General features: G+C 35.2%; 1 protein-coding gene across 2 annotated transcripts in view; it reads left to right on the top strand.

The window, feature by feature from the left end:
- The window catches only part of LOC119839562 (furin-like protease 2), a 199137-nt gene that overhangs the window by 55034 nt on the left and 116753 nt on the right, over nucleotides 1-27350 (top strand). The window contains exon 2 of one of the 2 annotated variants that reach the window (XM_038365909.1): nucleotides 4596-4650. The exons of the other annotated variant lie outside the window; for it this stretch is intronic. The gene's annotated coding sequence lies outside the window, so the exon portion shown is untranslated. The remainder of the gene's footprint in view (nucleotides 1-4595; nucleotides 4651-27350) is intronic. 2 annotated transcript variants of the gene reach the window in all.

Raw genomic sequence — 27350 nt, 5'->3', positions numbered from 1 at the left:
TGAACATGAACATCTCGACTTGATTGTACAACACCGTTGGCTTTGTACCTCGGAGTAAGATAACTCATATTTATTGACCCGTATCGCTACAGCACACGATATAAAGACGTGATAGTTCAGGCAAAGCGAACTACTCGAATAATTTAACGGTAACTAAACTGGATGAAAGGTAACCCATCTTTCGTCGGTTATTCAGGTATAAAATTGCCCGACCTCGATCTACGGTTTTATTGAGCGATAGTCGAACCTAAATTGTGGGGGAGTCTTTCGTTTTATCTGGATTAAACGAGTTTTTACCGGATAGTAAATAGGGCGAGATTTTTTACTCACTTTGAAAATGATAGGTTGAGCGACTTCAATATGTTCGTCTTTTCTTATCTACTGGTAAGCATAGCCAGATATAAATATCTTATAAGACAGGTTCAGCTATGTCTTCAGCTTTCTTTGATTGTAAAGTTTTATGTGTGCGTGTAAAGCGGTGGCGCTTGAATTAACAAATCTTGTCTCGATATATTTTCATTTTTGTTCAATTTCTGCGACATGAATCAATGTTCTGGTTTGTTATTTGTAAAAATATATCGAGAATATTGTACCTTTATTATATAATTTCAAGATTTTGTATATTCGGTTTTATTAAAATACCATCCCTACCGTGTAAAAACATTATTACTTTATAAATCTGCCTTATTTGTTCGACTTATTTATTTCGTACATTTCGTATTGCGATATCTGAAATTAAAGGTCGGTTTGAATCTATTGTAACGAGACGTTGTTCCTGAACAATACTTTAAAGTTAAAGTAAATAAATAAATAAATAAGTTTACATTTTCAAACTTGCGTCAAAACTAACGATAAATGATTTTAATACTAACATTATAATGAATAATTTGACCAGCTTACCATGTATTGAAGGCTTGGTTAGATGTCGGCACGATCCCGCGGGTGAAATATAACTAATAAGTAATGTTCATATCGTGTTTATTAATGAAGATCGAACCGCTACATAGGGTCTTAATTAGAAACACCTGAGCTACAGCCGAGCTGGTTAATTATCGTGTAATCGAGACCTACTTTACGTCTAGATGGTGCGCTTCGGTTAATTAAGACCTGAGGCCAGGTTTTGTGTTAGCTAAATAATGATGCTGTTGTTTTCAGCTATATTTTTTTTTGTGTGTCGTTTTAAAGGGATTTTGTTAATGATCAATAATCTTTTGGTATCGGGTTGTTTTTTTTTTATTATTTCTTGGTTGGTTGGTTGGTTTCTTCGATGCCGAATATAAAATATTAAATAATAAAATTAAGATGAAACATACTATAATTAAAATTAGAGGATACAGATGTGATTAATAAAATAATATGTTCACATTTTTTCGCGCAGGACCGAATAGTTAATTACATTAACATGTTTTGATAGAGAATAGTTATGCACGTTTTAAATAATTATTTTCTTTTTTTTTTAATTGTTTTCTTGCGTATTTATTGTGCTTATTTGTTTCATTTTTGTATAGTGTTGACTTGTTTTGTTTAAATTGTAATTTTGTGGATTAAAATAAATGTTTCTTTCTTTCTGTTCGATGAATTGCTTAACAGTATTTGTACTTTAAGCGACTTCATAAAAAGAGGAGGTTCTCAATTCAACTGCATTTTTTTTTTTTATGTGAAGGTCGATGCCGTCTGTGTGCTTACATAAAAGTATTTGTTCTAGTTTCAGAAATATATTAAATTGTCAACAATTCGAATTACTTCCGTAAGGCCAGCTCTGTCATACTTAGGTACTATACACACTTGTAATCTATTAAATCATAATTATGCATAATTTTAATTCATGTCACGTTCTTGTGTTGACGTGACCATTACATGTCATGATCACGTTTCATCTATAATTATAAAAAAAAAAACACTATTGCTTTATAATGTAATGTGTGCTAAAAAGTACAGGAACACTTATAAATATTGAACCGTATATATGTCTGATTGTCTGAAGTCTTAATATGTACCTCCTTCATCGTCGAGTTAATTCTTCCAAAGCGTAATAGAAATGTCCGTTCTATCAAATCAATGGCTTTCAACGTTAATCAAATGTCCTATACGCTGGTTCCCTCCACGAGCATCAAACGTATCTTAAACATAGCATGCGCTCACGATCTTTTGTGCGGAGTCTTACGGCAGCACTCGCACGGCGGGGTTTATCTCAGCGCCGGATATTACATCTGAGGCTGCACATGGCACTCCATTGACGTCCACCAGTGTGCTCACCCAATTATCTACTGAGCTAAGCGGATTATCTAATGTACGTTCAAATGTTATTACGCGACGTGGCTGCGCTGCGGCAAGGCGGTATTATGCCGTCGGTGACTTTGTCATCCGAATAGTTCATTAGGTGTGCCGAGCGAATTATCACTTGGTTTCTTTTCAGGATTTTATATGGATGTGCTATAGTTGAAGTTGCTTTCATCTTTTCTGTTTCAAGATTACGTGTTTTATTATTATATTTACGTAGGCATTCAAAGTGTGAAAGTCGAAACGAAAGGACGATTCGTATCATAAAGTGAAATATCCTATCTAAGTATAAAATTGTTTATATAAGATGCGAATGAATTCAATATCAATATATTTATACCGTGATTTTGTACAAATAGAAAATAATATAGAAGTGAATTTGTATATTGCACTATGCTGCTTTGAGATTTCTATGAAGTTGGGACTTCTTTGACATTGTGAAGCGTGAAATCGCAACGTTCGTACCGATACGGCGTGAGGTGCAATCTTCAATAATATCGAGAAGGCTCATTTTTACTTAAGTTTGAATGCCTTATTTAAATATAGTAAGTTTCTAGTAAGTCAACACATTCTGGTCCAATTGAGCCATTCATAAAATATTTCAATTGTAATTTTGTAATTCCCAATTGAAAAGCAATTTGAAAGTTCAAGTTTTGTTGCCTAATTGATGATTTAATTTTTTTCATATTTTACTAAGTGTTCGTACTTAAGTGTTCGTTAAAAATTTCCTTTTTTTTGAGGGGTTATGTTTGAATTGAAATATTTCTTTATAATTCTAAAATGTTGCTTTAAATAGGTATATTTCTCTGTCTGAATAAAAACAATAAACACTATTTTATTTTAGTATTAAATAAAAGTTTCATTAAATATTAGTTGCCAAGGGATTAAAAAAACTCCATTATTTCTTGAGATCGGTTAGTGAACTCCTTAAAGGTTGTTTGTGTGGATATTTCATCCGTCAATCACAATGAAACTACTGAACGGATTTTGATGAAATTTGGTAAACAGATAGGGTATATAAGCTGACTTGGGTTATAGTATACTTTTTAACCCGATTAAATCCTCTTCTTGATATCCGGGCGGAGCCAGAACGAGCGTCTAGTATGGCAATATATATGATAATAATTTGATAATTATTTTAATTATATAATAATTAATTAATATACTGAAAGTTTAATTGAGAAATTAAGGGGATTATTACAATTAAACGCGCGTTTAAAATTTAGATGGAGAAAGCATATCTGTATTTTATTTTCTATCCCTAAATGAATACTAAAAAATCACAATATAGTGTGATAAGATACTTTTTTCAAATATACAACACAGAATAGCAAAACTGTGCCATTTTCATACTCTCTTAACAATACTCTCCAAATTATATATCAGCAACAACTATTAAATTAAATAGTTTGTGCAACACGCATACATAAACAAGTATATTATTCTATGATTTTCTTTTTATAAATGTATGCTTACTTTATTGTTTATTTTAAAGAATATGTTATAATTACTTTTTGGCAATTTATTAAATTTAACCTTTTGTTGTAGTCTTGTTAACCTGCTAAGCCGTTGGTTTATAACAAATTCATGAATAAAAAAATCAGTGCCACATAATATTTTCATAGAGTTTATGTATACATGTGCTATTCTATTTTGTATAATGTGATTGATATTCCATATAAATAAATGACTGTAGTAACTTCAGCCCTCCGCTAATCTTGCGAATAAAGAGCGAAAGTGGCCATTAACATTGCAACTTGAGCATCGCGAAACAACTCAATTATAACACCCAATAAAGCATTTATATAATTTATAATAACACGTGTTGTTTGTGAATAATTAGTTTCAGTTCCGGGAACTCGTTAACGCGGCTATTAGCCCCGTTATTAAACGTTTGCAATGCACATTCAATAATTACAATTTTGTATGAAATGCTCTTCGTTACTCTGGTAATTGGTTGTTTATTGTGTACTCTGTTTGAATACGGTTCAACTAATTAATTAATGTTATCGCAATTGTGCTATGACGGATATTGTATTTTTGTTACGCTGTCCCGAAAAGATGGTGTTTGTTTTCACGCGGCCCTTGTGTGTGTTTATCATGAGTCTATTGTAGCTTATCGTTTAATTTAGTATAGTAGCTTGGTCCGAGATAGGTTCTGAAATAATTAGTATGAGGTGCTATTCTAATAAATTCGTGTAAAATAAAAATGACGGTTACTGAACGCATCGGTTCATTTTTAATTCAATCGAATGCAAACAATGGCTTATGTGTTTTTATTGAATTGTTCATTAATTTCATTTTTTTGTTTACAGGTACGTCCGAATGAACTTCTGAATTAGTTTTCATTGTGTCAATTCTGTCTCAAAGGTAAATATAATTATATTTGATGTTAAAAGTCTAGATAGGGACATAGGCTTCATTTTACCGGGCTTAAAATCTTATTCTTATGGAGATGTCCTTTGAACATGCGTGAAAACGTTTCAAACATACAGAAATACAGAAGTTTCCTCTTTTCACGTAAAAACCACTGGACTGATATCAAAAATTCTTTCACCAAAAGACAGCTGCAACATCACTGAGTGACATACGCTATATATGTACCACGGGCGAAGCCGGGATGAACAGCTAATAAATTATAAGGCTGCTCTGGATGTATATCTACTCCTATTATATGTATGTCTAACTACTGCTCAATTGTCGTCTACTTTCAATGTTTGTTTTATATCATAGGCAATAAAAAGTCTCATGGAATTAATGCTTGATTCATTACTAGAACAGTTCGTGTATTTTCACATTTTATACAATTTCTAGGAAGGACACGTGGCGTTGTATAAATAAGAATTAAATGCTACTCCATTCCGACCAGTCTATTTTTCTTTTATTGTAATTTTAACAGAACAAATGTATGCGAGCCCAATAAAAAAATAGCTTTTTCACAGTACAAAAACGTGGCCGTCTTGTATGTGTCATATATTCATAAACAAGCATATCTAGAATAATTCATCCTACTAACCTATCTTACTTCCTACTAATATTATAAATGCGAAAGTTTGTAAGGATGTGTGTGTGTTTGTTGCTCTTTCACGCAAAAACTACTTAACCGATTGCAATAAAATTTGGTACGTAGACAGCTGGACAATTGGAATAACATATAGGCAACTTTTTATCCCGATATTTCTACGAGATGCGGACTTGCGCGGGTGAAACCGCGGGGCGCAGTTAGTAATAAATATAACTTCGCCCAACTACATAATATGCTTATGTTAAAATACTATTCAAATGATGTACGTCACGTGTTCATGTAGTATGCTAATGTGGGAACATTATTTAATTACCTATAACGGCATTACAATAAATCTGTCACGATTATTCAACTTGGATAGGTTAATTATTCGCTTAGACAATTAATTGTATAACTAATATAATTAATATAGTTGTATGGTTAATGATCCGAATGGAAGTTTACATCGTAAGTGTATAGTGCATTAGCTGTTGCCAACGGTTTCGCATGCGTTAAATTTTGGAGTGGTTTAACAGATGTATAACACATTTAAACCTTCCTCTTGAATCACTCCATCTATATAAAACAACCCATCAAAATCTGTTGCGCAGTTTTAAATATTTAAGCATACGTAAGGACAGAGAAAGCGACTTTGTTTTTTACTATGTAGTGATAAAGCGAGGTGTTGGTTACCAGATGCGTGGTTATAGTGTTTTTCTTTACACGAAATATCTCCAAAGGTCTGGTATGTTCTTTTGTCGGCTTTCGAAAGGGCTGTTAATCGCATATTAAGTCTGATTAAAGGGTCAAGTATAACAATTCACTCTGAAATATTTACATTGCAAAATTATACGCATTTGTAATTAAAAATCATTATATCCACTTAGTATGGTCTTACTTTAGCATAGTGGGATTGGTAAAGATAGGTTATTGCAAGCTAATTAAAGTAGATTGCATTCCCGCTATTAAAATAATAAACAGTGATGTATCGACTGGATTATGTATCTTTTGCAATTAAAATAAATCAATCGAGATCGTGTTATGCTATCAATCCGTCTTGTATGTGTTCAAAATAATTTGTATCAGGGAAATGCACGAGCAAAATCCACAGGGAAAACGTTCAAACAATTTATAAATAACTATTTTAAAGCGGTATGCATGAATATAAGTGTATTTATTACTTTTATGATTTACTTTATCGTCCATATTACCAACGTCAAATCGCGTAAAATACTGGCGTTGAAGTTTATCATCTGATAAAATCATATTCAAGCTAGTAAGAAACTGTTTGTTTTGTCCCGTTTCATAATAGTCCCATCTATTTCTCTCGGCAAATCCATATTGTACAGTAAATAATCACAAAAGCACAAAAGGATATCGTTTAAACAGACCTCTCTGGCTCTCATGTTGAACGCGCGCACGTCGCCGTTCCGGGCTCGGTTATTTGTTACATGTACGAGTATTTCTGTGATAAAATTTGAAGTTCAATACGAGTGCACGTCCAGATGAAACGAGGAGTGTTTCCGAGCCGGTGAGGGGGTAATCCGAGCGGACGGGCCCCAATCTCGACCGGCCAATTGTAAGCGAATGAGGGCTCGATGCAATAAGTGCCGCCATCAATGTCGCGTTAACGCCGGCGAAATAAAATAGAAAGTTCGCCTTTGAACGCCACCGAAGTTCGACGATTGTCTGGAAATGGTCGAAATTGCCTGTCTTTCGACTTTAATTCTTGCCGTGTTGGACGCCTTTGTGGAGGGTTTAATGAAATTTTATTATGTTTGATGGGGTTGTTTTGTCTTTTATAGTTTTGTCATATGAACAAGATGACAGATTCTAATTGAATATTTTTTATCTTATAAATTGGTTAAAATGTATTTTCTTTATGATAGCAGCTGGGGCCTTAAGATGGATTAGATCCTAGAACGGGTGACCTTTACAAACTGTTAAATATTTGTATTAAAAATGTTTTGTAACATTATTTTTATACTGCATTCCTACTTGAATATCGGCTGATATAATTATTGTACGATGATGCAATGCAATTTTAAAAACCAGTTTTTAACACGTGATGGTCGGAATGGTGAAAGTGTAGTTTTAATAGCATTTATTATGAAAGCAAAATTCCGTACCTACAACTGTTAGGATTCTTTCTTTATTTATTGGTGTTCTAATACTGTAAGTTTAATAATCATTCTTAAAATAATGTCCATAATAATTAGAATATTCTTTTAAATAATACCCACAGTAAATAGATAGTGCATTATAAATATTGAATCCCAGAACTTTATAAATTTTGTATGAACACAGTTGCGCATTCGCAAAACACGTGCTTATGAGATCTTTGTAAACTCGTCCCTAACGACCTCTTTATGTTTGTAGCATGTATATTATTAAACCTCTTCCCATAGAAATAACGCATCATCAAAAATCATTCAGTGAGAGCAAAAGCGAACATTGAAATGTATCATTTATTTTCCATTAGCAAATGAGTTCTGAGCTATTAATGAATAACGCTTGAATTAATACTAACCGGCGATCTGCATTAGGTTCGAGTGGAGTATTAACTGTTCCATATACATCGTTTATTTATGTACCTTTCACTTTCGCCTTAGGAGCTTTGGTCCTTGTGACCGTTTTGTAGTGTTTATTTATCGCCGTGATTGCGTAATTTCGCTTTTATGCGGTTGGTAATAAATTGTTTTATTGCATATCTGCTTATGTTTTACGACTGTACGCGATAGGAGGACAATGGTAATAAACATTTGAACGAGTGAGTACGACAATACTTTGCCAATAGATTGCATATATTTTATGCACTTGGTGATAGTGTTACACGCATTAATATTGTTACGTGAATAACCTATTTCTCTGAAGTGCATATTTCGAAATAATCGTACATATTTATAAATATTTAATTGGTTGTTTTAGAATCGTAAAATCGATATTGAGAGTTTTTTGTCATTCGCGTATTGATATTATGAATGTGAATGGTTTAATAATTTTTGAACTTGAAGAAAATTTTAACGCAGGTATAGTTTTTCCGACAGTGATTCATTAAATCCCAGTTTATTGAATCACAATAATTTTTAATAAAATTGAAACGTTTCGGTCGACTGATTGTTGCTATTATAATATAAATAGCCGGTCTCGGTCTCGTATTGAAACTCACGGAGCGATAAGAAAATACCGTTTTCAAATTCAAATCGAACATTTCCATTTATTTAAGGTATGTGCCACATATATATCATACTTATTCATAAATATTTCGCGGAGGATCTGTCACAGTTGACGCATTTTACCAAGATACGATCAAACATAGTGCGACTATATCAAACATAGTGTTGTGATCCTTTGACCGAAGGGGCGAGGGGATACACCGTTTATTGGCTCATGAATATTCGTCCTCCGGGGCTCGCACAATAGTGTCAGGTAGCTGATACCTTGTTAGGGGCCGCTTTTGAATCTTGCGGGACGTAGACTGGGAGCTGATAACGTTTTGTGAGGTGTGTTTTAGATATGAAACGGTAAACTTAATAATGCGAGATGAGATGCGAAGAAACGGAGTTGAAGGGTGTTGAAAGAAATTGGATATAAACCTCAATAATCTCATTTATTTATATAAACACAATTGAAAACATTTTGACTTTTATTAATTATCGCCGGGTTGTTTTGGGAAAAAGGAAAATAAAACATTGTATATGTCACTCAGTGAAGATGCAACTTTCAAATAGTGAAAGAGTTTTAGAAATCGGTACAGCAGTTTTTGTGTGAAAACATTACAAACCTTTGTAAAAAAAATAAAATGTTTCCTCATTATAATAGTAGTTAAGACAATACAAAGGAGCGGAAGCAGTGGTGGCTCAGTGGTGAGAACCTCGGACTTCAAAATCGATAAGTCGGGGTTCGAGACCGGGCGAGCGTGCAGGAAATAAATTGATAAACAATTTATCTGCGCATGTGGATAACATCACCACTGCTTAAACGGTGAAGGAAAACATCGTCAGGAAACCGGCATGTCCAAGAATAAAACGTTCGACGACATGTGACATCTGCCAACCCGCACTTGGCCAGCGTGGTGGATTATGGCCTGAACCCTCATAAAAGGCCTGTGTCCCAGCCGTGGGAACATATATGGGCTGATGATGATGAAAGGAGCGATTATGATTATGATTATGATACAAAGATTCTCGGATTATTTGCATTGAAATAGATGTTCGTTAAGATTTTCCTATTTCACTATTTTAATAGAAAACGTAAACGGAATTAGAAAACATTTGTTTTAGTGGAGCTTACTTAAACCCTGAAAAGTTAACATTACAAGCATTCATATATTTTGTTACAGTCGTTTTTATCCTTTTAAATTGGGTGTCCTAATTGAAACCGTATCCGCGACAACCCTAGCTAGCCTAGAGACTGCTAATTAATAAGAAACGAATTTTTAATTAAAGTTTGCTCGCTTGTTGGAATTCATTTGAACATTTTCAACGTGTTTATTACTATAATGTTAGCGATATTCCTAGACTGTTTGTGTGGGTACTTGTATTTTATTAACATAGAAAATATTGTGTAATTCAAATAGGCTATAGCTGCCGTTTGTAAAATTTAGCATAATTTTATTTTAAGCGTGATTAGGTTGAAATTTGCGTATTAGGTACCCGCTAATTTCGTTAATAGACGACACGCTAAAATGAGTTTTTTTTTCTATCATTTTCAGTTTTTACTTTTTTTTTATTGTTTTTCACATTTGTCATTCTTTTTAACCAAAAAATAATATAATTTTAAATTTTAATTAAATGTCGTAAGTAATATTCCATACTTACATGACAAGTTAAATTTTTACGCTGAAATTATGAACCTGATTAAGTTCATAATTTTGAAAGTGGTAAACACATGAAACGGAGTTAGCAATTACAAAGCAGCCGAAGCCAGGCGCAGTCGCTAGTGGATTTATATAAACAGTGGTCAGTGAACGTGCGCGGGTGTTGCCAATTCATCAACGTCGCTCGGGAGACGATGGTCGGCCATCTTGCCGCAACAAAGGAACGTTTGCGATTTTTCTTCGAGAAATGCAATTAAATCCGACACATTTCCAGTTAGGGTACCTACCTACGTTACGTGTGTGCGGCTTTTCATTAATAAAGCATCTGTGATATTTTTGATATTGCGAGATTGGCTTCGCGTATGTTTCTAGAACGTCTCGGTCAGTTTTCTTCGAAGCGGATTTGTTTCAGAAGCATTTACAGCTCGATAATCTTACTGGTATAACTGTTTAGTGGTAACCTGACACGCTCGATCTTTAAAAACAAATTGTGGGATAATATTTTATGTGTTGATAATTTAATTGTATGTTATTCGTTAAAATAAGGTTGGAAATCTTTTTGATCCAATTAATTCTATAAATCTAATCATTCATAAATTAAGCTTACCAAATGTAAGATCTCGAGTCCTTTTTTTGTAGTGACGTAACACTGTTCAATTCTGCCGAATTGCATTCCCGCTAGCATGTTATTATCTATAATATATTATAGCACTGTGCTTGTTTCTAAATTACACACTCATGTAGGTTTCGAATTTAGGCAAATCATTAGTCACTCACTGTCACATTCGACGTTTACATCGAGTGAAGTGTGAGCAGTGCTTATTTATATATTTATCTAATGTTTTTTTATAGATACAGTTTCTATGATTTGAGGGATTTCTTTTTGTATTTGTTTACATATATGCAAACTTAATAAAACATGTTACGTTCAAAAGTATATAATTTTTACCCAAATATTTACCCATGTCCTTGTGCATTTATGTAACTTTAGTTACATCATCTTCAATACAATGACGTCTCACGAAACACGAATACGTAGTTGGCAATGTGCTTGACAAGTCTGCTATTGCATTATGATACGGCCGAAATTGCCACAAAACTGTCTATACACCAGATTGCACTATCTCATTCTGCCGGGTATCGTTCACAAATTGTCAAAGTTGTGTGTGTTTGCCAATCGCTCTGATGGAGCTGTGATGGAACGAGGTAAAAATTCGATTGAGTGGCGCGGCGCGGTGCGTGTCTCGTATCGGGCAAAGGCGGCCAGCTCAAAGCGGAATGGAAGCGTCCTTACTTTCGGGTTTGTTTGGGAAAATTGACGTATGTAAGAAAATGACGGGGATACACATACGTTCATTAGTCTGCCGTGTATCTAAAGGTTGTAGTTGCATTGGGTGTTTTTACTAATAGGAATTTTATAGAGTTTTGCTTTTGCGTTGATAAATCCAGCGATTGAATTGTGGCATGATACAAAGTGTTTCAAAGATTCAATGAATGATATTTTTAATTTGACTATGATAGTTAAGAGAAGAACTATCGCATGAAACTTATAACTGATGTGATTTCTAAAATAGAGGCGAATCGCTTGACGCCTGCTATTTCTTTATATTCTGCCATTATAACTATTCTTGTTCAACAAATAATATGTACTTCTTATGTTCATCTAGTTCACTCAACTCCATAATTAGACAAAGTAGCGCAAGATGCTGTCTGCGATCTGTGACAGACGTGAAAGATAACTCCACAACGAACGCATAGCTTGTTGCCCAATTGCGCCGTTGGAATTTATGAGTGAAGCAAAGGGTATTACAAAGTGTATAATTTGTTTGGCACATTAGAACGTTCGCGTGGCCGCGTAGTCTGTTATCGTGTTACAGCATAAGGAAAAATATCGATGTTTGATTGCCATTTAATTATTTCGGGTCGTTCCTTTTTAGTATGAATATAATCTCTTCTGATACTTTATTCATATTATGGTCTTCTATTAAATAATCAAGGCTACTAAGTTTTAAGGGAGAAATTTAATAATAATCCTATTATCCTACTATCCTACTATCCTACTAATATTATAAATGCGAAAGTTTGTAAGGATGTGTGTGTGTTTGTTGTTCTTTCACGCAAAAACTACTGAACCCATTGCAATGAAATTTGGTACGTAGACAGCTGGATAACTGGAATATCATATAGGCAACCTTTTATCCCGACATTCCTACGGGATACGGACTTACGCGGGTGAAATCGCAGGGCGCAGCTAGTAAGATATATTTCTGTTCATATAGAAATAGATTTCCTCCTCCTTCAGACCCCAGAAGTACAGCAAAAGATACATTAGCAGTTTAGCAAATGGCAAATTTTGTGATATATATAGTTTAATATTGTGTTATAAAAGGTTTTAACTTAATTTTTGTCTGTTAAAGTATTCATTTTCCACGGCTGAAAGTGTAATGTTAAAAGCCAATAGCAGCGCGTATAAATTATCGAAATTCAAAATTGATCAGCATTACGCAATTAATTAAAGGAAAACAAACGCTAATACATAGCCGTTGTCAGATAAACGTTCGCACAAATGTGGGTTTCGATTTTGCAATAAATAAACTAATTAGTATGGATTACGTGTCGGGGCTTAAACTGGGTATCGATTTGTTTGCCCACAAATTAAGTTATGTATTCATTTTTCTGTATGAGTATTCCGACAGTGTGGCGTTGCGGTGCGTTTACACTGGTTTGTTGGACTGTTACAATTGCGATGTAATATATACCATATTTTACGTAATTTTTTTACTATTATAGCTATTGCCCGCGGCTTCGTGCGCTTTAAATTCGGAGTAGTTTAATAGATGTTTTTATACATATGAACATTCCTCTTCAATAACTCTATCTATTAAAAACCGCATCAAAATCCGCTGCGTAGTTTTAAAGATTTAAGCGTACATAGAGATATAGGGACAGAGAGAGAAAGCGACTTTGTTTTATACTAAGTAGATACCAGAGACAGAAAAGAATACAATAAATTATTAATATATAAAATAACAGGCCGGCACATATACAGTACGAAAAGTTGTGTTTGATGAGTAAAAGGTTTTATGATATTTAGTGTCATATTTGAATATTACGAGTACTACTCGTATTTGTTTATTAAGCTTTAAATCGAATGAACGTCACTAGTGATCGGTAGTCGCGTTTTCGGTGAAAATTTCCATAATAAAAGTTATTCGGTGTCCCATTTGTATAAACATTAAAAGACGTACTATGTTTTTCCTTCAAATTTTTTTAGTCAATTTCTCGTAGGAAAGTTTACGTAAGGTTTTGTCATTCTCCGTAAGAACTCCAGTTGCATGTAAAGAGTCCCCTACAAGTGAAATTAAATTCCACACGCACCAAAATCCATTGAAGCTTTTGAATAATGCAAACGGCTTATTGGCGAACGAATACGTTATGAGTTTCATGCGCTATTATTTAAAACCGAATGTACATCTAAACAATTAATTCCGTCGTTACGATCTTTTGTAATTGAAAACGGCTGATGAATAGCTCTGTTTTGTTTTGAATGTCGCATCGCTTATTGTAAAACATTTATCTGGGAGTTTTTTGGTCATGATTAAATGCGATTATGATCTCGACAGCTATTGTGGTTGTTTGTTGTTAGATTTTTATTGGCGTTGCCTGATGTATAATTCGTATTGTGTGTACGAGAGCATTATTAATTGGATTTGGGCACGTGTGATAAGGTCTCGGTTTTCCATATTTTATTTTTATTTTATGAGCAAGGTCAAAGGAATAATTAAGGAGCTCAACGAGAGGGTGACTGCCCCGAGTGTGGTTACGCCCGAGCATAAAACTGACACTTCTAGGTTCGATCCTCCCTGGAGACAACAAACTTTTACAAACAAAGAAAGTTTAACTCTGCCAGGATACTTTCTTACATATACTCTTCAAATCACAAGAAATGTAGCACAAGCTGTTATTGCTGTCTTCGGAGATCAATATGACGATATCGTAAAACATGACTACATCTTACTGATCGTTTCATTTTCCATATCACATTGATACATGAATTCAGAAGGATAACAACATGAGATAAAACAATAGTGACGTAACATGCTGATGCTTTATGCTTTAGTGATGTCCACTAAAGGTGGCGCAGTCGTAACGCTCTCTGCCACGTTATTGAATTACAAGTTCAATCTGTTTGGTCGTCATTTACTCCTCAGAGGGTGGCTCCTCAGAGAGTGGCTCTCTTGACTCAGGTTATACATAGCAAAAGGGACAGCCCCTTTCAGCAAAGTTGTATACTGATTAAGGTGAAATAAAGATTTTTTATTCTCTTGCTTCACCGTGGTGCCATCTCCGGCTCTGGTCGCTCCTTCCTTGTGTCATTTGCTGCGACATTTTCAGTCATCTGCTTATCTGTAACCGTACCTTTATTGAAAATATGTTTAAGTTAAAAGGGATATCTATTAAAAAAAAAACACTCAGACAACAGTCGTATTGTCCATTTGCCCGTAATCACCACAAACGCAATGCGATAATTTCATGACGAGTCTCCCAAAACTAGTCATAGGCTATTATACACGTGCCAGTTTAACGCTCGGGCGCATTTCGCGTCGCACGATTGGCTACTCATCTGAATTATAGCACAATAAGGGACAATCAATGTGCCCGTTGTTCATTAGTTACTAAGCGGCGCGTTTTGTACAGTAATTGAAGTTTGTTACAGTTAGGGAAGACATGCCTGGGTTGATCTCGGGTATTGATTTCCTTTGTCTTTGATTTGTATTAATTCGCATTTGTTTTTTAGCCATATCCAGTAAATAAAAAAAAACATTGGTTCTCTGTATTTCATATTCGTGTATTCGGAAACACCCTTTAATTAATTAAAGGAAAAAATGCAAGAGTTAAGAGAGGTAATATCACAAACAAGCTGCAAACATCTACAGATATCAGAATTGAAAATATCTACGGATATAGTAGTTCGACAAGTATTTCAGATCGTTGGATGGAGTTAGAAGTGAAATAACTTTTGCAAAACAAGGGATATCTCAGGAAAGTAGGCAATCAGGAAAATTACAATTAAGTTAATCTTCTAATTTAAAGAAACTATTTTTAGGTATTTTGCTGCGTGAGCTATATTATTACTTTATTGCATAATAATAATATTTTTATAAGTAGTTTGAGATATTGGAATGGAAGAAGTATACTGATATAAATTCTTGGAAAAAGGGAAACATCAAAACCGCTTCAAACTACACACTCCACGATCTGTCATCAAATGACGTTTTACAAGATGACGGCATTAATTCCAAATTTCGCCACGCGCCAATACACCCTTAACGCTTGTAGGACTATAATGGCATCGCACAATGTCACAGTAATATATAACTGTTTACACGTTACTTAAATTGATCTACATACATAGAATTGGAAGAATTCTAAGATTATTTCAAGTGGACGTGTGCAGACTCGTGACCAGATTGCGCTCAGTTTTTGCGCAGCCTCCAAGGAGTGCTAAGTGGGACACATTGTTTTACATAACTCTCTCGTGTACAGCTTTCCGAAATTGTGTAATAACTGATACGGGTTTTGTAATGGTTTTTATGTAACTAGCCTACGTTTAGCTCGGAGGATGGTGGTGCGCCCGCCGTTGCCGTTATATATATATATAGAAAATTGTAAACGGTCAAATGTAATGTTATGAAACACGATTGAGTTTATAGTTTGATGAAGGATTCCAGCCTTTATCGTGATCGATCGTAATCGATTATTTCTGTAAATATTTGATTTTAATAATCGATTTTCTATGAATTCTAAATTTGCTTTATACCTAATATCTATATTAGCTCATATGATTTTCATGTTCAATAATGTTTGTTAAATCGAAACCAAGAGCGCGAACTCGTAAATACACAGAGATCCCAAATTGAAGGCAATAATTTTTTTCCCATCCTACATATTGTGTGTATTTAAATGCGTATCGTACATACGTGGGACGTGACATTCGGGAAATCGATTTTTTATTTATTTACGATACGATTTCATCGGAGCGAGAAATAAATCGGTTGTTTGTGTAAAATATTTCGCTATCAGAACTCTATTACTAATTCACTATGTTACAGATAAACAACATCGGATATGTTTTTGGCAAAAATATATCGAGTACGGTTAGCTCGTATGATATTGGTTTTAGATAGGTTTTTACTTGTTTATGGTGACACGTACATAAATGCCTGAGTGATTATGTATTTTGGTTTCTCTGATGTGATATTTTTCTTATTATTCGTTCAGATTACGATTGGTGTATTTACTTCATAGCTATTGGTTGCGTATCCTGGGGTGGAAAAGTGTCGTAATGTTACTTATAAAGAAAACTTAATTTTACCCAATTAAATTTTTTTTTTGTACCTACGTTTTTGCTTTAGAGGGCGCGTATTTGAATTCTCATATTGTGTGTTAGAGAAAGATTGGTAGTCTCAAATTATTTATGAGCTTAATTGGGGCAGAGTTATGGTATGAATGTATGTCTTTCAAGATAATTTGCGCTCGCCTCACGGGAAACATGATCCGAGAAAATCATGTAACATGCAGTTGTGCGTTTAAACGGAATTTGATCGCAACCAACGGGAATTGTTAATGTAATGAGCGTTTGATTAAATTTCTATCAAACTAGACTCCCGCTATCAGTATAGTATGGCAACTGTTTTATAATTATTTTAATTTCACTATTATTACATTTCTTATCATCATCCTTCTTAGTCCATATTTCTTCACACTGTCGAGACAAGTGAGGGTTCAGACCAGAATCGCGCTGGCTAAGTCCGTGCCGATTTTCCATTTCGGTTTCTGTCACCGATTGGTAAACCAGCAGTAGCAGCAGCAGTGTGTGAATGATATCCTGATGCTAGTCCTACCTCCGCCGCGTATTTCTAAATAGTAATAAAATGAAATTATTACAGCAAGTTCGGTTTTATTTTACGTTTATTTGTCTGTCCATCCGTGACTGTTCTAATTGCAATCTGCGGTTGCGGGCGTTTGTTCAAAATTCAATAGCTTTGATATTGTATACCTTTGAGTTTGTTTTCCGCGCCGTAATGAACTCATCATTATTGTCATTACCGTTGTCATTATTGATATTCTCTTTTGTAAACAGTTGATTGTTTATGTAGTGGTATATAGAGGTGAGTTATGCAAAGATTACAGCTACGTAATAAATATTTTGTTTAGTCAGGTTGATATGAATGTTTAATCCATCAATTGTGTAGAAAAGTATAGATTGTATGCTGATATAAGAGTTGATATGAAACTCAGGTAGGATTTTTCATCCTTTCATTTCCTCGATAGCGCCTTCCTTTCCAACTTTGATGTACTAAGTGTTGAAGTAGATATTGTCTCGTTCAAATAAGAAATACACATAATTTTTGAAAACATTCCAAAATCGAGATGTTGCAAGAAATAAACGTGTTTTTTTATGTCAGCGGGTAATTGAGCTTGTGGTTCACCTGGTATCCCATGAATATTCTCAGAGGTAGTGCCTTTGCGAATGCGCTGTCCTAAAGAAAGATCCCTTATTTTATGGATTAAAGAAAGAAATAACAAATGGACTGGGCAGGGTGAGGATTAGGAAATGGGCCTTTGGATATCCCACTCACTGTACGAAATACAGTAGCATCGTACTATATGCGGTGGGTTTTCTGTGGGGGTGTGGTACTTCCCCGATGCGAGCTGGCTCAATTCGTGCCGAAGCATGCTCGACTCTCACACAAAACATGTTTAAAACGAAACGCCGAGCGTATCTTATTGCAATTCGTTGTTATGTATGACGTATGTTGTTTATAGTTACGTTATTATTTTATATACATAATAAACAATGTTTTCTTCTAACTTTATTTAATTTCAGATAACTCCTTTTAGAGTTACCCAAGTTACATTGTGTAAGAACATGGCAATGTCAAGAATCTTCGCTAAATCACGTTACTATATACATTAAAATAATTTATTGTACATTCTCACGAACGGATAACACAATAAACAAGATTGAGTGCCCTGTCGATGAATAATGTTCGATGCTAAAAACAAAACAAGAATTATCGCCAGTAATGCGCTGGTTATCCCTCATAGATTTCCATCAGCATGAAAAGGTTGGTATCGTGTACCAAATTGCCTCGGAGGAAACGTTCGCGCAAAAAAAGAAAATAAGGCGACATCCGCCCAGGCCGACGGTCATTACGTTAATGCGAGACTAAACTTGATTGATGACAGCGCTGTGAATCCCCGTGCGCCCCCCTCCCCACCGCGCCCCGCCGCCGCCGTCTCGCGAACAGGCGCCGGAATTTCCGCAAGTAATTTAATCGTGTTAAAGCACTTAACCGACACCACATGCTTTTATTAAGTGATCTGGCCTTAGATGAGCCGAGCGGAACTGTCCAGTTTTATACGATGTCCGCAATGTTTGCTCGCGCCGTTTATGGGCTGGATGTCTTGAAGGACTTTCGTATTTATGGTGAAGTTCATCTGAGTATAAGGATGTCGTAAAAGCCATGTACACATTGGCAATATATTGGAGAAATACCTATATCATTCAGTGTTTGGTTTTCTAACGTAAGTGTTTAGATAATAAGAAATGTATATCAGTCTAGAGTTGTTGGCTTTGATACAAATGCGAAATAAATAAATAGGACCTGAGTGTATGAAATTTATTTAAAATTTTTAAACCCTCTCATATTCAGTCCCTAGTATTGGGTTAACTGTTAGGTACAGTATCAATGGAGTAACATACCGTTTTATCTCTAACCTTTGCCCAAACCGAGGTTGGAAACCACACGACATGCCCTTTGGTTCGCCGTTAGTCCATATATATTGAATTACCATTGCGTCGGTGTAAGACGTATGATTATTAATGATCATATAAATTTAAATTAATTGGATGTAACTATTTTTTGAGTCAAACATTGTTAACAATACAAAGAGTTTGTTTCTATAAAATTATCTAATATAAAGCCTCCTACACATAGTTGGAACCAACACATTGTAAAATCTAATAGTTTTCATCACTACTTCTCAAAATAACAACGCTAAGATGTAACGTCTCGTCATTAGTTACTAAAACTGATGGCTATCCCATATCGCACAAACAATGTCACCGGAATTTAATCAATGGCTCGAGCTGTCCATATCATTAGCATCAGTATACCGGCGTCCAGGGAGTTATCGTAATTAGTCGATGAAGTCGCGCTAATGGAGCGGCCGTGTCGCGTCTCGCAGTATTGCGACGAATGGTTCGATTGCTCACGGCTTAACGGTAACGTATGTTTGCTTCATTATATAGGTGCTATGTGGCCGATTTCAATATAAGCATCAATGTAAAATCTACAGACACAGTTCGTTATACATCGCTGCCTTATTACAATTCGTAAAAACGAGAAAGCGATATAAATATAGCATGTATTCGAGAACGCCTTCTTTAATCCGCAGATTATGGTTCAGAGATCGATATTGAAACATAGCGGTATAGAGGCGTGTAGACTTATGATTTTGTTTTAATTCGATTTAAGTATACCAATTAAAAACGGGTTGGGGACATGGTAATTAATAGCTGATGTGCCCATATCAAATTAAGATAGAGTACCTATTTATCTAAACCAATTTAAATAGGAAACATTTGTGTTTTATATAAACACACACAAAAACTACTGGACCGATTGTAATTTTACTATATATTATATACCACTGGCGAAGACAAGGCGGACCGCAAGCAGTTTATTTAATAAACTGGTATCACAATATTCAACGGAATGCGTTAATCAAGCCGCACCGATTATTAGATCAACGGGTTTGTTTTTATTCCATCAAAAGACGCTTACCTTGCCCACACCTTTTTTCATTCATTACACCAATAATATAACGAGTATTGCAGATTGCCGGTCGTCCTTGTTCCACTCGCCCGTGAGAATGTGATCGGACAGGATGTGAACGATCATGTAGATTGAGAATTATGTAACCGCGGCGATGTTGCTAAGTGACTGGTGCTCTGTGTGTTTCTAGATTTCGGTAGTATTGAAGGTGGTGGCGGTGCACATGTGGTCAGAGGAGATTCCCCTGAGAATTACATGTTACAACAACACTTAAATAAACTGTAAATATATAACGACAAACAAATAAACACACTTTAGTAAGGATAAGGATAGTAAGGTTGGTAAGGATCTTATGCGGCGATGCGGGAATAGATAGGAGGAATAGGATAAATTTAAGGAAGACGTTAAGCCTGAGCATATTTTGAGTGTAACGATATAAAATGTAACGGATGAGATGTGATGTGTAGATAGAAAGAAAAATTTCCACACGCGCTGCCGTGCCTTCCGTGTATTATAAACTTGTTATAGATTACTGGGTGCACTGGTTGGGTTTTGGATAGATTTTACTGCAAAAATAAGCATGAATATTTGCCGTCATACATATTGATAAATCCATAACGTATGCATTATAAAAATTATATAAGATCACTTTATTTTGTGTAATCTCTCTAATGCTGAACCTATAAGTAAGTGCTGTACCTATAAGTATTAAACAATTATGAAAGGAATTTTGTTATTTTTTGAGCTTTAATATTTAATTGCAATGCATGAATGTACCTATTACTGACGCAGTAGCGTAATTCTTGACGTACCTGCTACATACGTGCCAAAGTTACAGATCTATAAATTATAAAAATTATGACGCGCACGAACCGTAAAATATTTGTTTAATAAGCATTGTTGTAATAATGACTGTGACGCAATAAAATTCCGCTAAGTCCAAACAAATTGGATTACAGCGTGAACTTGTTAGCAATTTTATTCTTTATCCTAACGAGACATGGACTTTAATTGCTTATAAATTCAGAAAATGGTGCCGTTAATGTTGTACTAAAATTATTTATGCACCGCTTAATGTTCTAATACAAAATAGACTAAATGAAGGACCGGAATACAAAATTGCTTCTCGAAATTAGATTTTTTTGGAGGAGGTCACACTTTATTTAATTAGATCTCAGCGTAGAAGAACTAAGTGTAAGTACCGAAACATGTAGGTATGCGGTTTTTCTTGGATATTTCTTTGTTGTGGTTGAAGCTTTGTGGAAAAGGATTATGCGGCGGCGGTGTTTGAGGAAATGGATGACGTGATGTGAATGAAACTCGTGCATTTCATAAACGAGACTCGTTTTTTGTTTGGCGGCAAAAACATTGAATATTCATTTCAATCAATTTAATATGTATCATTGGTAATACCAATCTGAATTATTGAAATCCTACTAATATTATAAATGCGAAAGTTTGTAAGGATGTGTGTGTGTTTGGTGCTCTTTCACGCAAAAACTGCTGAACCGATTGCAATGAAATTTGGTACGTAGACAGCTGGATAGCTGAAATAACATATAGGCAACTTTTTATCCCGATATTTCTACGGGATACGGACTTACGCGGGTGAAACTGTGGGGCGCAGCTAGTTAAATTATAAAGTAATTAAAATTTGTTGTATTTAACAAATTCGTCAAACTTCTTTAATAATGCACTCACGTTGTTTTAAGGTGCATTTAAAGTATTATGTTTTTGTGTTTGTCTATTTTCCGTGTTTCAGAAACAAATATCTAGTTTCCGTAGGTACATATACAAAGCCCTACCTACCTAAAATACTACTGTTAATCTAAATATTATATTTTGATAAGTTCATTAACGCAAATTGTTCACTGTAAAGCAACTCCGTTAACATTATCATATATCAATAATATTTGAAATAACAAAAACATCACATTTCCCACCGAGAAACCGGGACCGTGCACGCTAAATCTTATTTATTTTGTTCCTAAATTGAATCGTAATTTCGCCTTCAAGTTTATTTTCATATGCGCGGGATAATTCAGATTCAGCGGGGTCTCAAGGCGTGATTGAACAACAAACAAACAAACAAGTTTGAACGGTATTAGCATAGTGGGGATTTGAAAGTGAAGGGATGAGTGATTTACATCCGCAATTTGTTTCAACCGCTCGCGAAATGTTTTCTTTGGTGAAGTTTCGATGAATTTGTGTAATGGGGGGGGGGTTGCTCGTGTGTTTTGCTGGTTAATTGGTATTCTTCGCATGATTTGATGATGCTGAGAAATGGTATGCAATGGTAATTATACTGTTTATTTATGGTATACTAGCTGCGCCCCGCGGTTTCACCCGCGTAAGTTTGAATCCCGTAGGAATATCGGGATAAAAAGTTGCCTTTATGTTATTCTAGTTGTCCAGCTGTCTACATACCAAATTTCATTGCAATCGGTTCAGTAGTTTTTGCGTGAAAGAGCAACAAACGCACACACATCCTTACAAACTTTCGCATTTATAATATTAGTAGGATAGGATAGTAGGATTATGTAGTAAATTTGCGTTGTTAAATATGTATTTTGTTCTTTGTTAATACTAATATGAATCATATGAAAATAACGCTAAATATCAGTAAGAGATACATGTTATAAAACCAGACGATAATGGATGAAAAAATAAATTTGCTTTGTTTGCAATACACTCCTCAGAAATGCTTAATAGTAAATAAGTAGCGAAAAATTAAAAAAGGGATACTTCTTGTAGTTCTTATACAAAAATTTGTAGAAGTATTTAAAATATGGCTTAAATATATTTTGGGCGAATCTATGTAGTCTCTCGATGTTGTGTTCCTTCTTCGCCTTTACTTTTTTTTATTGCTTTGTCTCTTACAGTGATATTATAATTAATTATTTTTAACAAAAAATTCACCTTCAAATTCACTAGAACTAGACCAAATTGAACCTGGATCACAAAATTAAATTATGAGTTGGAATGATATGTAACACGAAGGAAATATTCAAATACACATACGAGTGTTTGAATACATTATCAATCTTAAGCGCAAAATAAAAGCCCCAGTGGAGCAGCGATTTGTAATAACGAGCATATTTGTGCCAAAGAACGTTCGGAAATATTTCAACTTTACTCCTCTATAAAGATATTTCTCTACAGGGATGCATCGCAGCGACGCATCGGCGAATTTTCGGAGCGTTTGAGGGTGCACCGTCGCATGGTTCAGTGGATTTGAAAAATAATACCTATCTCTAAATCGGGTTATCTATTGTTTTCCTGTACGTAAGGGAATGGACAGGATGAATGGATGTAGCGGGGCGAGCGGCACTGTGGACGTTTGAAATGTGACGGCGATTTCTGGTGTCACTTTGTTGTAGCTCTCGGGTGTGAAGGAAATTTGGTGTGATTTCGAATTGTTTATTGCTGTTTTGTAGTATATGTTTTGATTTTAATACTTGTTATGTTGCGTCAATGTGATGACAGCCTTTGTGTTAGCGCGTAGGTATTTTCCGTTGAGAAATAAGGGAGCTATTTGTTTATTAATCTTGAAATTTTTAGCGAAGATCAGTCGAATGATGTTAACGAAAAGCTCTTGAAACCTTCATACATCCGAGTTTAAATGTTTCACTTAGATCTTTTCACCTGCCTGACAACGCTAGTCGGTCCGAATTTATCTCCCTCCCCAAAATCTCTTAATTGACATTATGCAAACAAAACTCGCGAAGAGCCACTTACAAATGCACAAAAGACAAAGGGAAGACTGTGTAACTGTATAAATGCCGGACGTTTCATAAATGTACTGAATTAACAATCCACCTGCGACAACAATGGAATAACAGCCCGACGGGCGGATAAATCATCTTGTCGTGGAATTTATTTTAGCGGCGCGATGTATTTGCAAATGCTCCGCGATTAGTTTAGTGTCGCGATGCTGCGGTTGTTCTGCTACGTGTTAGCTGCCTGCGTGACTGCGAGCAGCGTTAGTGGAGTTAGTGACACCGGTTCGGGTTTGAGCACGTCGTTTTTCATATGGTAGTGGAGATGACTGGTTGCTAGATGCCTGTTACGTGGGGTCGATAGATGAACTCTTGTGGAATGATTGCTAAGACTTGGATCTAAATGTTGAAAGTTCGACGTAACTGAAAAGTAAATAGAATATTTCAATTTTGCACGTTGTTCATGCGCGTCACTCCTACAAGCGATAAGCGATTAGCGATAAAGGAATATATGGCTAGGAAAGTTACCCACGACTGGATATCCCAATATTCACTAACGAAAGGTTGGTATGATGACGATGACGAATGTGAAACGATGTGCGCTTGGTGAACACCTAAAATAACAATCACAACTACAAAATGGAAGATTACAAATGACAGAATAAATTTTATAACGTTATTTAAACAGTATATACCTTATATCTAAATTTTTATATCAAGTACACGAATAAGAAACTTTTTGAAATATATAAAGGTGAGTAATGATAAAGTAATTTTTGTATAGGGTTATCCCTCAGCCAATTTGTAAAAGCTCGGAAGTTTTTGACGGGTTAAATGCCTATCGAACTTTTATTTGATACCGGAGCTCGTATCAAGTGTTCTGGGTTTTATAGAAAAAAATTGTTTATACTTTTTTTTTGTTTCACTACAACGTGGGTAAATATGAAAATTTGTGTGTATGAATTTAAAAACTTTGATTCACATTTATAATTATGTATGTGAAGTAACATACCTACATTATATCAAGTACAAGGTCGTTCAACATGAGCATTCGAAAGCGCATCCAGGATGAAACCTGAGAACGCGATGATTTACATTGAATTGTATTCTGATATTTTACTCCAATTTAGTGAAAAACGCTGAATGAATATTGATGAGATTTCCCACAAATTTTATTGTTTCCCACATAGTTGTACGATCGATTATCTATTACCTCTATTATCATCTTAGAGTGACTATTATTTATAGGCAAAAGCAGTTATTGTGTGATGTATTTTTAAATTGTGATGTATTTCTTCTTTTCCTATACACATGCATACTGCGGTTCCAGTTCGCTGCTCAGAAAATTAAGTGTTTTTTGTTTAACGGGGAATAATAGTTTGAATGAATTTCCATGTAAATTGAAGTTTGGCAAAACATGCAGCAGGAGGAGCCTGTATGCGACTGAGATTAGACAAATTCTGTTTTTTTCAGAAGAAATTAGCCAAAAATATCATTGTATACAACATGTAACTATACTAGCATATTTTTATATCTCTGTCATATATCTGATGGGTAGGTTAATAAGAATGAAGAAGATTTATTGCCAAAATCTCCCGATTACTATATCATACATTTTAAGCACACGTACACCATCATAAGCTTTCAAATTTCAGAGACAATCCAAATAAAAGTATTACATAACAGCGTGCATTTACTCTCCAAACAGCCCGCTATTACGCTAATTTTGCGTCGCGTCAGTTTGACGTAAACGGCGGATAAAGCTTGCGGCTCGTCGCCGTAATGCGGGCGGCTTGATGGATACCCAGTATATCCTCCCACTAACACTAATTGCTGTTATATCTTACTCACTTACTCGCCAACACTACTAATTCCCGTTTTAGTTTTGAGGCTATGCGGGGTTGGACGGTGTCCGCTTGCGAGTGAATTTTCAGGATATTAATATGCAATTATATGCTCCAAAAGCTTTTGTTTGTTTCGTATTACCTTAAGTATATTAATTTTGAGCATTTTTTTAAGGGAGATTGAAAATGTTTATACACATGTAGTAATTTTTTCTTCCTACTACACTACCTCAGCGAATGTTAATGGTGATCGCTTACCATGCAGCGAACCACCCGCTCAGTTGCCCGTTATGAAAAAAAAATAAGCTAAGCGATCGGAAATATCAAGTATATCGAAGAAATAAATTATATTATTTCAACTCCGAAAGTACTATTCACTACTCGCAAAAGTCGTTATTCATGCTGATGGAAATAAGCGATACAGAATTAGCTAGAAATTTTCCCCGCTCGAAAGATTTCCTTAAAAGGATTACAGTCCAAATATTAAGCAACATCTTCGAAACAAGCAGTGTCAGGAATAAATGGGCCGTCATAGTGCCGCCCGGTCAAGTTTCGTATAGCGCAAAGATTCGACCGGACAAATTCAATTTGTAACTCGCGAACTTATTCAAGAATTATTTTATTTATACGGAGCCGGAGGGGTAATAACTTCATGCATATTTTAAATGAGAGAGAGAGAGAGAGACTTTCTTTTGGTCAAATGAGCTGGAATGAAATAATGGCCGGGAAAAAGGATTCTCGAAAAAGTTATGAAAGGGATATCCGAAAGTTTGCGCCTCTCATTTCGTTTCAAGTCCCTCCTCTGGTCTTATGTTATTATTTATGTAACGTTTCCCTCGCTCCGTAGGCCGAGGTGCTGTTTTTAATTAATGCTACCCGGCACCCGTACCTTCGTAGTGTTACAACAATTATTTTACCAAGCTCATTAAGAAGTTCCGTGTCGAGAAGAAAAATATTGTACGCGTGCGTTTATTCGTTTTGTTTTTTGTTGTTCGTTATCTTGTTGCTTTTAATTTTTCGCTGCTCGCAACCAGGTAATGCTCTCGTTAAATCTATTAACGGTATTACTTCATTTACATTGGCACGTTTAAAACGTGATCGTTGCGGGTTTTCTCTTCCAGTTTGTATGAAAGCGATTTTCGGAAAAGCGAAAGCTGTATTATTTGTTACTGCGTTTATAGCGTTCGAATATGGAATTGTCAATGTGGAATCATTTGGTGCTCAATCATAAACACGGTGTATGTTAGACTCATCAAAAAAGGTTTTATTTAACATAAAGCTCGCTAAGTTAGATAGGATGGTGTATGAAATACGCTGGTCGGTCGTTAGCGGTGCCTCGTTCATCATGTTTAATCGCCGATACGTTTTTGTTCGGATGCCGTTTGGCATCGCGTCACGGGGACACGTGTGAACGAAGCTTAGGATTTACCGGATTATACACTGGCTTTTTATGTGTTACTGTTAGCCGAGCGATGTGGTAACGGTAGACCTTGTGATTCTTGGACATACTGATAATCGCTGACAATGACGGCACATCGCAGATGGATTACAACCAAGTAATGTTATACTCTTATCTACTAACTCTTATCTCAAATTAATATGTACAATATTAACAGGTGTATAATATGTGTTTGTATGTTTCCTTATTTATGTTTAAAAATCTTTGTTTCACAGCCTGTAATTAAAGCAATCTGGGTGTATATTAAATTTTGGTTACAATAACAGGCTTAAGTAGAGTCTCTATTGCATATTAACTTCACAACGAATTTACGAATGTCAAATGTGCATATTATTTGAAATAATCATTTTAGTTGTTTACGCGGTCTGCTATCAAAACTT

This window comes from Zerene cesonia, chromosome 4 (assembly GCF_012273895.1).
Source record: "Zerene cesonia ecotype Mississippi chromosome 4, Zerene_cesonia_1.1, whole genome shotgun sequence".
NCBI classification, from domain to species: Eukaryota; Metazoa; Arthropoda; class Insecta; order Lepidoptera; family Pieridae; genus Zerene; species Zerene cesonia.
This window is presented reverse-complemented; position numbering and strand designations above follow the sequence as displayed.